Source organism: Schistocerca americana, chromosome 6, assembly GCF_021461395.2.
Source record: "Schistocerca americana isolate TAMUIC-IGC-003095 chromosome 6, iqSchAmer2.1, whole genome shotgun sequence".
Classification (NCBI taxonomy): Eukaryota; Metazoa; Arthropoda; class Insecta; order Orthoptera; family Acrididae; genus Schistocerca; species Schistocerca americana.
Genome location: NC_060124.1, coordinates 124,920,297 through 124,934,629, shown reverse-complemented (window position 1 = coordinate 124,934,629; position 14,333 = coordinate 124,920,297).

Sequence of the window (14,333 nt, the reverse complement as noted above, 5' to 3'; positions counted from 1 at the left end):
ATACAACATATTGCTAGTAGCTCCACCTCTACTCTCAGCAGGAAAGAGCGTTCAGTCCCCGGTCGCGCCATGCACACTCCAGGCCCCTACACTCACTGCCTCCCTTCAAGGCGCTCGTCTCACTATCTCCCCTGGCGCCAACGTGCTCGGCCTCTTAACTATCCGCGCGAAAGTTCCTCCAGTAATCAGAGCTCCGAAACTAGCGGAAGATATCGAGTAAAGATAACTACAGACACTGAAGCGAAGTCAACCGTGCTAAGGCTCAGCTGCCTCTCAAAGAGGCGTCAGGTGCCCCCTGGTAAAGAGGTTGCATGTAACAGTTCTACAAAGGATTATACCTACGTGGGAGGGAAGAAGAACTTCGTTAACAAAAGTAATATTTTACGTAGATAAGAATAAGACATATTAATCTGTCAATTGGAAATGGATCCATGTTCAGCTAGGGGGGGAGTACTGCTTAGATTTCAGTATTCCGTGATTTAAACAGTCACTAAACAGGAACTAGGAAAGTGCCTCTGCTGGGCAACTTCTCATCTACGTTTACTGCGTGATTTAAATTAAGAATGACAGCATTCAATGTACATTGTGTCAACAGTTAGGACTGCTGGAGGCAGACGAGATTGTAGGTTACTCCACGTCGAAACATACTGTTCATTACGTTTTTCACCAGACTCACATAGTAAGCGATAGCACGTACAAAATTGTCTCATCCTACTTCACTATGACTTGAACCTTCAACACAGACAAATGGATGGAAGTTCACTGTTCTCAAAGCAGGTAAGTGCAAAATTATTCACAGGATTTTTGACTTTTTTTTTAATTGTCCACTAGTTCACTTATCCATTTCAACACGTAATAGCACCACACTTGGTTACCGGTGTCTTATAGTTTCATTGCACACTCATTAATACAATAACATACTTAAAACTGCGCTCAATTTACAGTAGTCTTTCAGTAAATATTTCTGAAAGGCACGTGCATTAACTGTATCCCTACGGATAGCAATATTTTGGTGAAATAGAACGTAGGCAAAACATTTACAGGATAAATATGTACATATGTCAATGGGAACCATAATACCCATGATTCATAATAAACAAAATGTCCCATACCATGGCACTTTTTTTTTACTACTCTGGCCTATGCTACTAAACGTAATGACCGTTTGAATATAACCATTCAAGTAGGCCAGGACAATATTACCCACTTAAAGCAAAAACAGCTTTTGCGTATTTGCATGGAATTCAAATCCATGTGCCAAATTACAACAAAACCAATCAATAACAGAAAGCAAGCTGAAACTTAGAGCAGAATGTTTGCTTATAGACTGTGAAGTGTCCAATCACATGTAATCACTAAAAGCCGATATACATTTTGTAAAGCCATTATTCACATGATTTCGAATACTGTTAGTATAGATCCAAAACTTCATCTACATATCATGTTAAAGTTATATAACGTGTGTAGAAACGATTAGTAGTGAAAGTATTTCCATCATAGATCAAGATTCCATTTCATGTAGCGGAGAGTCACCAGAAAGGACAGATGTATATATTTACAGCTAAATACTTAATGGCATGAAAAGAGATAAAGTAAATTACTTACTTTTATAAGATACATGTATCGCTGAATCTAGGCTATTGGCCAACATTGCTATAACTGCCAAATGTATCGAAAATTACTTGTTCAAATAATGACTCTGTACATCTTGTCTGTGGAATGCTATAGCAGGTAGTCTGCAGCATTGTAGTACGCAATCCACACAAAATAAGCTCTAAGAATGCCTGTTTGCTTTGTGTCTGTACTTTATAGTTAGACATTGCATGGCCCATCTAGACCAGCATTCTATATGTGAGTGCAAATGCTGCGACACAGATTGCACTGTGTATGCATAAACAACAATGCTGACACAAACCTCTCCAAGTCTATGTGGATTCCATGTACGAAGATAATGCTAATATTTTCCGAAATTACTAATATACAACTAATTATTCACTTTTTGCAAATAACAAGCAATTAATCATCGGTGAAGATAGTTTTTGAGAACATAATGGGAGTATAAACCCTTTATTGTGTTTCTTCTACGGTAGTTACTCCCTTCATAAGAAATCCTGAATGTTTCCAAAGGATCGATGTTAAATATTTACTATTTATGGTTCTTAATTTGGTGAAGAGAAGATTTTGGGGTAATTTTTCTGAAATATAATCTCTTATCTGATATCCTTGCACATGACCTAAGCTCTTGTCATAGTATGTTTCCCTCAGGTGTACTCGTTCTGCATGTGTCACTAAAACTTGTCTTGCTTTCTCTTCCCAAGTAGGAGTAGCTGTTAATAAGTCATGTACATACAATATTTCTTTGTCCAGTAAGTCAGACCCTAATCTAGGGATAAAAATGCCTGAACTTACATTCAGTCAAAGTGATAACAGGCAAAATTGATACCTCTCCTGCATTTATGAATTCTGTGTGTATTCCTTGGAGAGCTCACCTATCAGTGAAAATCCCTCAGATCAATGCTTGTAATGAATTTAATAACTGTTTGCCTAGATTTTCTATTCTAGTACTAGCCAAGACATTTGTTTGATTATTATCCCATGCATCTAGTATCAGGCAGATATTACCACTGGGTTAAGCTATTGCTCGTAAAGACACTAACTTTTCTATAAATTTTCCGTTCTAACATATGTTGTATTTCGTAGGTAGGCAGCAAACCTTGTTTGGAAGTACTTTCACGTGATACTGTTAAGTCTGTGTGACACCCAGCTTCATATTAACGACATATAAGTATTTAACCAGTAGATCGCTCAGTTGAGAATGCCGTTGGGAGTTCACAGTTGAAGATTCTATAACGTTATTACTTTTGTGATCTTCGTTCTCCACTGCTGAATTACAGTGCACAGGCTGGCTACTGATTTGTGCAGCTTTTCCCTTAACAAACATAGCTCTTATGCCTTGGCAGTATTTACGAAGTTCAGCTTTCACTTTTATCATGTCTACAAAACTATCTTCAGCATCAATGTTCAGTTAAAATTTGCCTGAGGAGAAGTTCATTTTTGCGTTCCGCTCCCTCAGAAACTCCGTGCCAAAAATCATTCTGCAATCAGTCCTTTTACTATTAGGAGTGGGTAAACTATAGATCCATTTCCTATCACTATATCAACCTGCGTCTGTACTTTTACAGGTCGTGCCCTGACACCGAGTGCTCCAATATGCTTGCAGTTTTGTATTGGTAACAAGCTACCCTTGAAAACCCATTAGCCTTAATACTCTTGATGACATCATAATCACAGTAGCCGCAGTGTCAACAACTACTACAGTCGAAATTGATCCTAGAGTGACATTAACAATGGTTGTGCTATATATTTATATTGATCATGGTACTTAAAGTGGTCAGCAACTAAGTGATGTATAATGTTCATGTCGTCATACCAGAGCTCGAAAATAACTCTTGAACTGTAAGGTTTATTTTATTTTGTAATTCTTAAACGACGACCAGTTTCGGAATCTTACAAGCCCATCATCAGACATGATACTGAAAATAAACAAGAGATCAAAACAAATAATAATAATTTTTTCATGCAGTAGTACACATGAAAAAACAAAAACATGTTCTACATAACATTTTAGAAACCAGCGGTCAGGCTTGGTGCTGTAAAACCTAAATCAGTGCCAAAGCGACAGCAAAGAAAACGATGGTCGTCTGCCTGGGTAGAGAAATATAAACGACGAACACAAGGACGCTTATACTTCGTGCTATGACCCCGAGCACTGCGATGGACGAGTATGAGACGCTGTGTACCACCTACGAGCACAGAGCACGGAGTAGCGTATACGAAGCAGGAGGGAAACTTGTAAACTAGATTCGGAAAATGTAAACGTAGGTTTCCGCGGCCGTTGTCACAGCGAATAAAATTTTTCTGTGTTAGAGGCCGCATTGTCAACTATAAAATTCCGACATTTTGGACTGTTGCAAGGCGCCTTCCTCAGGACCCAGATGAATTTTACTGACTAGATTCGAAAAAGTACTGCCGCCTGAAAGGGGGAAGAACAACGCGGGACTAGCAAGCCCGGTCATTCACAATTTTAATAGGTGATTTACATGCAAAACGGAAAAAATTATAAGAAAGTTCCATGAAAAGAGTTAAAAGTACATTTTCAGTGGTAAAGGAACGTACTGAACAGAGACAGTACAGAACCACAGTAAAACTTAACTAGAAGCAAGCGACTTAAAGCTTATGTATAAACCGTAAAAGCATTAAAAAATTTTGTGCCCATATTATGAGTGGCACGATAATTTTTAATTTAGTGGTTATGGATTTGAGGCATGGATTAAAGTACCACAGTCATGAGCCAAAAGAACATCTCGCTATTACACAAAACTGAAGATAGCAATACCTTGAAGTCTACACTGTCAAAAACTCCTACACCAATGAATAGCTAGCGACAGCATCACTAAATGGACACATTAACAGTAGGAGTAATTCAAAAACTACTTACTAAAGGCCGACGGACTCGACAACGCTTTCGTAAGAAAAGACGTGAGACAAATTTTATGTCATGAATGACAGGCAGATTTTAGTTTAGTGAGAACGACGCACGATAAGGCACCATAGTCATAGGATAAAAATATGGTAACGTATATTAAAGGAGGACATTTTACAGCTTTATAAAATAGAAACTGAGTAGATCTTGAAGTCCTCACTATAGTAAAGATGCAGATGCCATATAGTGGCTAAGCCTTTCATTTTGTTCAGTAGTGAGATGTTTTTTTAATAGGAGTGGCACATGTAAGTGTTTCTTTAACTCACAACTTTGGCACGTTACTCCACGTCGCCATAATCCTCCCCATTGAAATAAAAATTTGCGTACTACTTATGAAAATGGGAGAAAAGATTTTATTGTTTCTTTACCGTTTGTTCATGAGATTTAAGTTGCTAGCTTCAAGTTATGTTTTACTACAGTTCTGTACTGTTTCTGTTGAATATGTTCCTTTATCACTCATAACATACTTTCAACGCTCTCCACACAACTTCGTTGTAATGTTTTTTCCCCTTTTGCATGTAAATCACTTATTCAAATCATGAACGGCTGACCTAGCTGGTCCCGCGTTGTTCTTTATCTGCTATTGCTCTTAGCTTTCATTTATTTAAGTTTCTTCACCCGTTAATTTTCGTTTGGTCTCAGGAATGTTCTGGTATGTGGTTTTCGTTTTAAATTTTCGTTTTGAAGGCATGCTTTTGAAATGACAAAATCGTTAGTTTACACGACGTTGTACTTTGTTGTAATGATAAATTTGCTATATGTTAACAAGTTTGTCAATTTAGACTACATTTAATTTTTCCTGGACTTTTCGTTTTACTTAGATGATATCTCAATACATTTCCTTCGGCTCTAATGTATTCAAAACTTGTTTTCACCACTGACCTTAAATTTGGATATAATACCTTGTGTGGGTCTTGAGTAGGACTAGCTTTTGGTATAATTTCTTCGGTCTCAGCCTACGATTCCACTCCTCGAACTGTAGCGTCGATATTTTCGACACCTTAGAGAAAGTTCCACGAGGATGTAATAGCTTTCTAGTGGGCACCGCTCCAGCATTCGCTTGAAGTAATAATACCGATGCAGATGTAGAAATAATTTAAGGTAACCGCATAATATCTAAATCAGAATTATCGCATGAAAACTGGAACTTGGATCCTCCCGAATGCAAGAAAGGTCTGTTTAAAACAGTTCCACCCCGTTTGGATTATCCCTAGTTACCAGACTGTTTGGCAAAGAAGTTACTTAATAATATAAAATATTAGTGCTGTACCGTCCATTTCTTACTATCACTGCACACTCAAGGCATACTATATTTCATATTGTAACATAACATACATTGTCAGCTGACATCAAGACCCTAAAGACCATGTTAAGTTTCATTTTTTTTTTGTCCTCAGCTTCCCATATCCCTTATCAGAAAATTGAGTCCTGCTATTATCAGGTTATCTTCCATTAGGAACGTATGTGCACTCAGCGACTGTGATATGTTTCATAAATTATAGACCGCAGCAATCAGTTGTCCTTTTTCTTTGCAGGTTTTATTTGAAAAATGCAGATTTCGGCTAGCGCCTAGCCATTATCAAGGCTACATTTTATACTCAGGATGCATGCCACTTCCCTGTTGTTCGGCGTCAGTTATGCTATTATGAATTGAGCTTAGCTTAAAGCGCGGTCCTCTGCGAGACCTGCAGTTAGAGAGTCAGTAAGGTTGTGGAAGGTACCAACATGGATGTGCGGCCATTCTGACTGCAGACCTGTGGCCATCTGCTCTACGTATCTCGGCTGAGGATATATACTGCGAGCAGCGCGTTCGAGGTTGTCTCACACGTTCGCAACTGGGTTTCATTCCGAAGAGTTTGGTAGGCAGTTGAGTATGGCAAACTCATTATGGTGCTTTTCGGACTAAGAACGTACACTGCAAACTGTGTAACACGCACCATTATACTGCTGGTGGATGTCATCAAGTCGAGGAAACGCAAACTACACGTAGGAGCGCACTGTTCCCAAGGATAGATGCATATCTGCGTTGATCCACTGAGCCTTCCATATTGATAAGATCACCATACACGCCAGCAGCCAACCGTCCGATGGAGCATAAACCGTTATTCATGCGTCGGCGCTCAGTGGACGAACAGTTGCGTTACTGTCGTGTTGATTCCAGCCTTCGTCGCCAATGATCAGCAGTCACTACAGGTGCATGTACCAGGCGCCTGCTGCAGAAGCCCATACCCAACAACGTTCACTGAACAGTCACTGAGGAGACCCTGTTGTTACCAACTTAGTTCATCTGGGCGGTCAGCTGCTCAACAGATGTACGTCTGTTCACCCGTCCACATATCCATAACCGTGATTCACTCCTGTCAAGTACGGCGCTTGGTGCACCACAATTGCAGTACGCTAACAGTTTACAGACTTAGCCATTTCGGAAATGCTTGCAACCTGATCCGAAAGCCAACAACAATTCGTTTTGTAAATCTCTCTGTTTCCGCATTACGACAATGAATCCACTGTTATTTGGGTCCCCCCCTACCCCCAACGCTCCCCTCCCCCCGCCCCTCGCCCTCCATTGCTAGTGCTGTTACCTGCCAACTTCTTTGCACTTTGACGTCGAACACGGGTGGTGGTCACATTTATGCATTATACGCTGCATTTCTCTGAGAGTAAGATTTTCCAGAAACGTTGCAGGAAATATTATGTAAACTGATAATGTTTTATTATTAATAAATATTATGGTTACTATCATGCTGAGTGTTATCTACGCAATCCTTCACTCTATAGAACGCTCTCAGCGTCATTAAATATGTACTCATAATGTCTTTAATTTCCTTGCGCCATTCGTTGTACGGGCCTCTCCAGTGGGTTCATTTTAACTGAAGAGATTGAAATACCTCTAAGCCTACACGTCAGACCCAAAATAGTTATAATTCCAATTGGTTGTCTCGGAGGGTGACATTCAACGATAACCGCCACCCTACTCTATGCGTGGGTGTCGGGAGGCAACTTTGAAATCTTCAGTGGGGAACCCCATGTTTTATTGCACATTACGATTCTACGGTCAAATCTACATACGTTTTATCTGGAGCATTTTATTCGTTCCAACACAGATAGCGTTGTAATCGGAGGAATAGAAATGGGTACACAATCGTAATTTACAACATGCAACTCAGTGATCGTTGAATATCCAGTGACATGCGGGACCCGACCTCCATTCTGCGAGGGTAGGGCAAGTTAACATTTCATAATTTCTAATGGAAACCCCATTCGCATTGTATTCTTCCGGCATATCGAACATGGGACTACTCGAGGCCCCACTGTTGCCATGTTGCGAACTACGACGTATCATAACAGTCAGTTCACTGTGATCATCGTTCATGTCTCGTGCAGACGGAGAAGAGGCAGCTACCCTAAACACCACAATACTTGCGTTTATTTACTGCGCATTTACGTCTCGTTTAGAGAAGAGAGGTGTAAGTGGACGATGAATGTTAGAACCTCAGAAGAAAAATTTGAAATGATCGTGACTTACGAAAATGTAGGAGAAATGTTAAGTCTACTGTTGCTTTGTATGCCGAACAATTTAAAAAAAAATAAAAATTCGCAAAGTCGTGAACGCCCTTACGTCTGATGGCAGGGTACAAACCGGCAAAAGCAAATGACTCAAACGTGTTACAGGAGAAGCTAGCGAAATAGCAGTATTAACGGCACTGCGCCACAACTCACCGCGATTCCAATATGTCCGCAGGTAGTACTGTCACAATACTTCATCGTCCTAAGTATCATCCATACCATGCGTCACTGCATCAAGAAATTCATGGCGCCGATTTCCATAACTGGGTAGTGTTTTCTGAATAAGCACGCCAACAAATGTAAACGACGCCCACATTCTTTGCCGAGGTACTATTCCGCGATGAGTCTGCATTCATAAACCACGGCAGCGTTAACCAGCATAACATTCATTACCGGAGAGTAGAGAATCCCCACTGGTAACAGCAAGTTGACCATCAACGTCCTTGGTCGCTTAACGTATGGTGTGGCATCATGGGGAACGAACACATTGTATATTATTTTATCAACGGCTCCTTGAATGGACGCAGTTTTCGAACATTTTTGATCCAGGAACCACCGGAACTACTGCAGGATGTTTCCTTGGACGTTCGACAACGTATGTGGGTTCAGTATGACGGTTGATCAACGCATTACGCAATTGAAGCACGGGAGGTGTTTACACTAGTCGGTGGCTCGGCGCCGTTGTCCTGTTAATTGGCCCTCTAGGTCACCGGATTTGACGTCGCTGAATTTCTGTCTTTGTGGATATTTAAATGATAAGGTGTACCATCAAGTACCAACAGGACGTGAAGACATTATGGACGGCATGAGAAACGCCTATGCTGACATTTTCGCAGAGATGCTTCTGTCCTGTGTACGATCATTTATAAAGCGGGTAACTATGTGTATTGAAGTCACTGAATGGAAAAGTAGAGCAGCGTTCGCCTAGAGCTGCGGTCACAGTGGCGCTTCGAGTATCCCTGTTCCACATGTCGGGGGAAAACAGCGTTGCGAATGGGGTTTCCAATTAGAAGTTGGGAAATACTGGCGTGTACTACTCCCGCAACATGGAGGTGGGCTTCCACGTGCCATAGGTGGGCTTCCATGCGCCACTGGACATTCAGAGGCCACTGAGTGGCATGTCGTAAATTACGATTGTGTAACCATCTCTATGCCTCCGTTTACAGAGCCATCTGTGGCGAAACGAAGAAATTGCTTCAGACAAAACGTATGTAGGTTTTTCCGTGGAATTGTAACCTTCACTAAAAAAAAAAAACGGTGTTTCCACTTAATATTTCAAAGTTTGCCCCCCCTCCACCCCTCTACCGGCATCAACGCACGGGGTGGGATGGAGGGTCGAGTGTAATATTACTGCATGTCTCCTCCGTGTCAAACAAACTGGAATTATAGCTTCTTTTGACCCGACGTGTAATTTTCTAGATATTTCAATTTCAGTTGAAATGAAGACAATGTATCTCAGTAGAAACTGCTGTTTTGAGTATTATTTTTATTGGTGTGAATCCGAACTCTGCTGAATGACTGTGGATCAGTGTTATTTGGTTCAAATGTCTCTGAGCACTATGGGACTTAACATCTCAGGTCATCAGTCCCGGCCGGCCGAAGTGGCCGTGCAGTTAAAGGCGCTGCAGTCTGGAACCGTAAGACCGCTACGGTCGCAGGTTCGAATCCTGCCTCGGGCATGGATGTTTGTGATGTCCTTAGGTTAGTTAGGTTTAACTAGTTCTAAGTTATAAGGGACTAATGACCTCAGCAGTTGAGTCCCATAGTGCTCAGAGCCAGTTTTTTCATCAGTCCCCTAGAACTTAGAACTACTTAAACGTAACTAACCTAAGGACGTTACACACATCCATGTCCGAGGCAGGATTCGAACCTGCGACCGTAGCGGTCGCGCGGTTCCAGACTGAAGTGCCTTGAAACCCTCGGCCACCAGTGGCCGGCTCAGTGTCATTTGTGTTGGGTGTTGTATTTAATCATCAGACTGACGAGCTACATTGAATGCAGTGCTTTAGTTCCCAGTCAGCTTCATCTAGTAAATGGTGTAATGATGGAGCCTTGTGTTCTACCTACTTTACTAGTATATCCTGCACTATTATACGAAAAGTAATAGAGTCCACATACTGCGTCCGATATTGGTAACACGTGAAGCAACAGCGTCGACAGCCCGAAGACTCGGGGGAGGGCACATCAGGAGAGTGGATCATATATATATATATATATATATATATATATATATATATATATATATATATATATATATATACAGGGTTATTACAAATGATTGAAGCGATTTCACAGCTCTACAATAACTTTATTATTTGAGATATTTTCACAATACTTTGCACACACATACAAAAACTCAAAAAGTTTTTTTAGGCATTCACAAATGTTCGATATGTGCCCCTTTAGTGATTCGGCAGACATCAAGCCGATAATCAAGTTCCTCCCACACTCGGCGCAGCATGTCCCCATCAATGAGTTCGAATGGAGCTACAGTGAATTTATAAGTTATGAAATCGCTTCAATCATTTGTAATAGCCCAATATATATATATATATATATATATATATATATATATATATATATATATATATATATACGAGCGCTACAACAAAAAGTAGGAATAAAAATTCAAGAAGCCAAATAAAATTTACTACAACACAAACTTTCGGTGTCTTTTTTTCTCTCGTTATAAAACATTTATTAATTTTCATCGTGATTGCTTAAAATCAGCTTAATGTGAATTTTTATTAATCTGCCTAATTTCACACCGTAGAGAGCACCAAACATTTAACGCTTTCCCCATACCAGACAAGATGTTTCCGACTGTTTTCAGATATCAACAACAGTTACTTTCGTTGAATGCTGTTTATTGAGAGACAGTATTGTAATCTTACCCTCCCACACATCACTCTAAGAATTCCCTATCTCTGTACAAATTTTGATATTTTCGAGAGGGGAAAGGTAGACAATTGAATAACTTTTTACTTATCTTCATTATCTCGATCTTGTTGTCGATGACGCATTCTTGTAGCTGAAATTTCGATTTTGTAGGTTGTTGATGACTAAATAATTTATGAAGATTTGTCTGTGTTATTCTTGAATTTTATTCTTTGTCACAACTTTCAACATTACAACGTTTTTCACACATTCCACATAAAAAAAAAAGCAAGTACATAGCTGCTGACAAACTTAGAAAATTCTACTTCCGTCAGAGGCTACTTGCATTCTGTGGTACTCACAATTTCCAAAGGGTCTACTAAGCAAAAGAGTTTACAAACGTTCTCGACAGGAGAAGAATCTTTAGCAAATTATATCATTATTTCATAAACAAATCCAGATACAAATTTAATAATCAGGGTTAGATTGCGCAATAAATAATATGAATTTTAAGCATGGCAGAAATTTTGTAATTTCAGTTATTCTTAAAAGAAAAGTAATTTTAACTGTTAGTAAATATCGATTATAACACATTAATTTCTTTTTTAAGACTTTTTATTCTGAAACGTAATAAAATATGTACTGAAATCATATGAGTTATTTTAGTGAAACAGCTGACATAATTTTTACCTATGCTAGAATCGATAGTATACATGGTATCGGTTATATAAGAAAAGGTAATGTTAAAGGAAGATGATTCATTGCAGTACTCATTCCACATTTCAGTTTTCTTATGTTTAACGTTGTGGGTAGATTTCACAAACTTTTCTCATTTTTTCCACTGCCGTGAAATATAACCCAAACAATGAAAACAGTTTAAGACAGCATATGCAGAACCGGTGTTGTTGGGGAGGGAGTAAGGGGGATAAAAGTACCCCAGGCGCCGGTCTCCAAAGGGGGCCTCGTCGGCCCAGGTGCCTAAACAAATACACAAGAAAAGCAGGTTTAACATCTGCACTGTGATTTTGAACTAAAGTCTGAAGGAAGAGGCCCTTATTGAACCTGCTGGATTGTTCAAGAAACACATGTATAACTCATGACTAACTTGACGGAAAATACTTTTGAATTTATGTAAAATGTGAGCATAGAAAAAGTTTCTTAAAAAAGTCGTTGTTTGCTTTTTTGCATTCAAATTTACTGACCTTATCCGGAAAAACTTTAAAATTAAAAATTTTCGGAAGGGGCTCAAAACACTTTCCCAGGACCTGCAGGTCCTAGCATCAGCCCTGAATACAAGAGGCGTCACCAGCCAATTTATTAGGGGAGTAGCATGACACAGAGGATGAGGAAATGCATAACACTTATAGAACCAAGAGTGTCAGTCGACGCTCAGAGGTAATTCTCAGCGCATTACATCTATTTTTATCTCCCTCCCCTTTCTTGGTATCCTGCATCTCGTACTGAGATTATTTCTGTTTCAGTTTCTCCTACCTCTTCACTTACGCAGGCGGCATTGGTTTTATTTCTTCAAGACCGATGTAGAATGATTCAAGCAGGATATTGTTTATTAACAGTTAATGTTACTAACAATTAAAATGAATATTTTAAACGACTTACTTTTAAGGGAAGTTAGTTAACACACAATTTCCAAGGATTTTTTGTAAATTCCTGCAACACTTTGTCAATGAAAACTTCTTTATTGTCAAAAATTAATTTTCTGTGGATGGTCATCATTGCTAGGCCATTGGGATCACTTTGTATCATCATGCTTCTGAACGAAGTTTTTATTCGTCTTAAACTGCTAAAGGAGCGTTCGACTGTGCATGTTTTACGAGGGAGAGTAATCAAAATTTTCAAAGTTTTTTGGGTTTCTGGAAAGAAGTTTACCGTTTCTTTAATTATATCTAATGATAGAGTCCAAATAAGGTAATACAAATAACCTCCTCCAAAATTCGAAATCATTTTCTGCTGGAGGGTTGCTTCGATGATTCTGACTTTCAGCAACAGGCGGCATTGGTTTTATATCTTCAAGACCAATTTTTTCTGCAGTGGCCACAGCTTCTTTCAAAATCGCGTCCGTTACTTTCTCCTCTTACCTCATTACTTTCGCTAAAATCTATTTATTGTTATGCTAGCAATAAAAGGAAATTCAGCATTGACCTGAAAAGCGTATTTTCTTATTAAACCTTTCCTTCACTTGATAAGGTTTCTAAAGCTTCCATTATAGTGGGAAAATTCTCCTTGAAAAGTCTGACGTTTGCATGTTTTTCTCTCCATCTTGTTTCACACAGAGACGAAACATTGTCTATAAGCTTCCGCCTGACTAGAAATTCACGAAAAAAATTAATAACCTCATTGACAGTTCAAATGGAATTCCGAATCTCAGGAAATTTGTTGAGATTATTGATCACTAGACTATGTTTTTGCGAAAAACAGTGAAAGAATAAAGATTTCGTGTACTCTTTGAGCAAGATTGCTTCAACACACCTGTCTTTAGCGTCTATTGTCGAGCAACCATCAAATCCCAGAACGACATATTTTGATGGATCAAGATTTACTGTTGACAAAAATTCGTCGATGGTCTGTGCAATGGATTTAGCATCTAGAGCTTTCAGCTCGACAAAGCCAACAAACGTTTCTACTTCTTTTCTTTATTCTTCATCGACATATCGAATAATAAAGATAACTGTTCTCTTCCAGAAATGTTAGCTGTTTAGTCTGCTAAAATACTGACCGATTCAGCCCTTTTCACATTCGCTATAGTAGTAGCCTTAAGAACGTCCCCACATATCCCGATAATTTCATTTTTGATATGGATAGCTTGCATTTTTTCTCGTTCTCAGTATGCTGTTTGAGAACTATGTCTCCTACTTCAATGCGTTCCTTGTATAACTCTTCAGTAACTCCTTCACCATAATGCCTACCTGTAAGAGCTATGTCATAAGTCTCACAAAACGTAATGCGAGGATTATTGGATTTAATAGTTTTCCTTTTTTCTTCTAAGGTTTTCTGGGAATATTTGTGGATTTGCACATCCACTGGCACACTTGCAACAAATGTCCTAGCAGCTTCCAAAGCCACTTCGTGGAAGTGAGTTTCTACGTGCTTTTTGGACTGCTCGGGTACGTCTTTAAACTTACAGAATAGGCTGACAATAAAAGACCCCAATACACCCCTGACACAATTTGGAACTGGAGGAAACAATGCACAGTATTTGCAGAAGGCTCCTTTTTGGTAACGGGTGTATAAAAGCCATGGTGAGTAAATCTCCAACCAAGATTAATTGAAATTCCGTTTTAAATACGCCGAGTCTTTCATGAAATCATAAGACAAGGGAGGGATCCAA